The following is a 4,485-nucleotide window of genomic DNA, read 5'->3' as shown; positions in this document are numbered from 1 at the left end:
GTATCGTTATTTTTCGTCACTACCTCCCCGTGCCGGGAGTGGGTAATTTGCGCGCCTGCTGCCTTCCTTGGATGTGGTAGCCGTTTCTCAGGCTCCCTCTCCGGAATCGAACCCTGATTCCCCGTTACCCGTTACAACCATGGTAGGCGCAGAAACCTACCATCGACAGTTGATAAGGCAGACATTTGAAAGATGCGTCGCCGGTACGAGGACCGTGCGATCAGCCCAAAGTTATTCAGAGTCACCCAAGGCAAACGGACCGGACGAGCCGACCGATTGGTTTTGATCTAATAAAAGCGTCCCTTCCATCTCTGGTCGGGACTCTGTTTGCATGTATTAGCTCTAGAATTACCACAGTTATCCAAGTAACGTGGGTACGATCTAAGGAACCATAACTGATTTAATGAGCCATTCGCGGTTTCACCTTAATGCGGCTTGTACTGAGACATGCATGGCTTAATCTTTGAGACAAGCATATGACTACTGGCAGGATCAACCAGGGAGCTGCGTCAACTAGAGCTGAGCAGCCGGCCGCCCGGGAGTGTGTCCGGGGGCCCGCGCGAACACGCAAGCGTCCGCTCAATTATTCTGCAAACAGGAGGAGGCTGGGCTCCCCTGCACAATACACCTCGAAACCCTCTCAGGTCCCGGCGGCGCGCAGCGCCGTCCTAAGTACTTGGTCGGGTTCGAGAGAGGCGCAATCGCCCGGAGTTAGGCGAGTAGACGCTTTAGGTGCGACCACCCGTGCTCCCAACTGAGCTTGCCGCTGCCGACAGAGGCCCGGGAGCGTGCCTGTCGTGGCATTGCCGGCGGGAGACAACACGCGCCACCTACGGTGACCGGCAGCTCCAACGCCAGCGCCACAGAAGGCAAAGGCCCACGTGGGTGCCGAAGCGAACTCTCCCAGCACAGCGCACGTGCCAACACGTCCGCACAACTGCGATACAAACCACCAGCGAGAACCGCTGGGGCGACCGAGCAGCAGACGGCGTCGCGGCGCCGAGTGCCGGGCGGGCGGCGCATCCTCAACGCACACAGTCCTCAATCGGACCAGCACACTGCAGATGTCCACCGCGCTTCGCACCGGGTCCGCGAGGACCCACTTGGCTGCACGGCGCCGCGCGCAGGGTGCCCCGGCGCGCAGCTGCGCCGCCTGCCGCGTCCGTCGGCCGGCGCGCCTGCCACTGGGCGCCCCCACCAGCCGGCTGTAGCGCGTGCGCCCACGCACCGCGCGGCCAGCACGCCGGGCGGCCCCCCCTCACCGGCCGGGACAGTCCCACCCACCCACAGCCGCGTATCGCTTCACACCCAGATTCACATTCACGTTCGTTGGTATGGTGGGGACCGCTTCGTAGCTGTACCGATCGTTGCCCTCACAGATGTACCTCCAGCAAGATCAACCGCACCACAACGGGTTACCAGTTGTTCATTTGCGTAACGTCACCAGTAAACGTACACGTCCATCCCCGTTTGCAAAGTCAACTATTATTGCATGCCTGCCTGTCAGGTGTCAAGACACACTACATTCGCTCACATCCACGCAACAAAATGTGCCCGACTAGAGGCACGTGGAAGGTGCCCCCGTACATATGCGATCTCCATTGCGCGACCAACTGTCAACCGGCCTCTGTAGCATGTCGCAGATGTGAACGCGGGGGCACCGTGCTATCACATTGTGTGAGAAGAGACTACTACGTCTGCATACACGCGCCACTACATGAACAGACGGCTCATGCTGATCGCCATCCACTGCGTCCATTACTCCCACACGTCTCTATGGCGTACCACACTGCAATGCAGCTGTTATGGGGAGATGACACATAGCTGTGTACACAACATTCTGAGCCGGTTGCGGTTGGACAACAATACATTAATGTAACGTGTCATATGCCAATTACAGAGCAGGGTAAGGCACACACGGTGGGGGGGTTTAGGTTAAGGCACAACGTGGGTTAGGTTAAGGCACAACGTGGGTTAGGTTAAGGCACAACGTGGGTTAGGTAAGGCACAACGTGGGTTAGGTTAAGCCACAACGTGGGTTAGGTTAAGCCACAACGTGGGTTAGGTTAAGGCACAACGTGGGTTAGGTTAAGGCACAACGTGGGTTAGGTTAAGGCACAACGTGGGTTAGGTTAAGGCACAACGTGGGTTAGGTTAAGGCACAACGTGGGTTAGGTTAAGCCACAACGTGGGTTAGGTTAAGCCACAACGTGGGTTAGGTTAAGCCACAACGTGGGTTAGGTTAAGCCACAACGTGGGTTAGGTTAAGCCACAACGTGGGTTAGGTTAAGCCACAACGTGGGTTAGGTTAAGCCACAACGTGGGTTAGGTTAAGCCACAACGTGGGTTAGGTTAAGCCACAACGTGGGTTAGGTTAAGCCACAACGTGGGTTAGGTTAAGCCACAACGTGGGTTAGGTTAAGCCACAACGTGGGTTAGGTTAAGCCACAACGTGGGTTAGGTTAAGCCACAACGTGGGTTAGGTTAAGCCACAACGTGGGTTAGGTTAAGCCACAACGTGGGTTAGGTTAAGCCACAACGTGGGTTAGGTTAAGCCACAACGTGGGTTAGGTTAAGCCACAACGTGGGTTAGGTTAAGCCACAACGTGGGTTAGGTTAAGCCACAACGTGGGTTAGGTTAAGGCACAACGTGGGTTAGGTTAAGGCACAACGTGGGTTAGGTTAAGGCACAACATGGGGGTAGATTGCGGTACAAATTGCGTTACATTGCGGTGCAAATTGCGTTACATTGTGGTGCAAATTGCGTTACATTGCGGTGCAAATTGCGGTTACATTGCGGTGCAAATTGCGTTACATTGCGGTGCAAATTGAGTTACATTGCGGTGCAAATTGAGTTACATTGCGGTGCAAATTGAGTTACATTGCGGTGCAAATTGAGTTACATTGCGGTGCAAATTGAGTTACATTGCGGTGCAAATTGAGTTACATTGCGGTGCAAATTGAGTTACATTGCGGTGCAAATTGAGGTAGGTTAAGGTGCAACACAGGTTAGGTTAAGGTGACATAGGTTAGGTTAAGGTGACATAGGTTAGGTTAAGGTGACATAGGTTAGGTTAAGGTGACATAGGTTAGGTTAAGGTGACATAGGTTAGGTTAAGGTGACATAGGTTAGGTTAAGGTGACATAGGTTAGGTTAAGGTGACATAGGTTAGGTTAAGGTGACATAGGTTAGGTTAAGGTGACATAGGTTAGGTTAAGGTGACATAGGTTAGGTTAAGGTACAAACTGGGTTGTGTTATGGTACACATTGCGTTGTAGTACAGTACACGTTAGGTTTGGGTACGGTACACAATGTGGTATGGGATGGCGTGTTGTGGGGGGGGGGGGGGGGTGAGGTTCGTTGATATCGACCGTAGGACGTGGATGCCCGAGGCAGCGTCAGTGTGTCAAAGGAGTTATGTCACGTCGGGATGCGCTTTCCGCCAGTGAGAGGGGGGGGCGAGCCGTGTCTGTGGTTGCGGCAGACCTGTGTGTTTCATTCCTGCCAGTGTGTTTGTGCTGTAAGACGAGGCAGTGTGGTGATGTTGGGTGCACCCCTGTGTAGGACATGTGTGGGTGTTGGTGGCTTATCTGAGCAATTGTGGTTGTCGGACGAGTGGGATATTCTGTTTTATGATTGGACCTCCTGGCCTGGTTATCATAGTCTGGTTGGTGTACTGTGGCGGATAGGATGCACCGGACGTTGGTCCATGCCGGTGCTTAATTATTGTATCTGTGTTTGTTACAGGCAGAGAGTAGTGTGTGATAGAGTGTGTGGGTGATAGAGTGTGCGGGTGACGTGTGGTTCGTTTTGTTTGCACAGACGTTCAGCATGTATAGGGGCATTTGCGTATTTGATCTATCTATGTGGGCCTGCATAGTTTACTGAGCAGTGCTGCGAGGTGACTGAACTACGAGCGACGTACTCATTTACAGCGGAATGGTTGCCTTCTACCAAAGATGGAGTATCGACTCTACGACAGCGTTGGCACCGCAGGAAGCGGTGTCGTACAATGGCCCCCACACCGTCATCGTTGTGCGGGGTAGGGACCGTATATATTCTGCGAGGAGCCCTGTTTGCCACAGGGCGTGGGGTCTCGCGTCCTGCGGTTCAGTGCCCCCAGGGAAGCGCGCGGAGGTGGTGCTGCTGCTGCTGTAGCAAGCGAGCTACTTAGAGCATGTATAGGGACAGCGGGAATATGGCATATTGGATATAACTCTTCATGAAACGCAAGATATAGGGGTGGATTGCACGATAGGAGTGCGGGAAGAGTCCGCCATTCATCCGCTGGAGTTGCGATTTGGGCGGTTGGAGTGGGGCACGTGCGGGTGCGGGTGGAGCGATTGTCGGTCGACGACTTCGTGCGGCGCAGGCACTGGCGTTGGGGCTCCTGTGGTGGACAGATGATGCAGGCTGTGTGGGTGGCGTCGAAAAATGGGCACTGTGGGACCTAGCGATGTTGTAGTCGGCGTGGCGTCGCCTAG

The sequence above is a fragment of the Schistocerca cancellata genome, unplaced genomic scaffold, assembly GCF_023864275.1.
Source record: "Schistocerca cancellata isolate TAMUIC-IGC-003103 unplaced genomic scaffold, iqSchCanc2.1 HiC_scaffold_475, whole genome shotgun sequence".
In the NCBI taxonomy this organism is placed as follows: domain Eukaryota; kingdom Metazoa; phylum Arthropoda; class Insecta; order Orthoptera; family Acrididae; genus Schistocerca; species Schistocerca cancellata.
The sequence above is the reverse complement of the archived record's forward strand: the minus strand, read 5'-3'. Positions refer to the sequence as shown.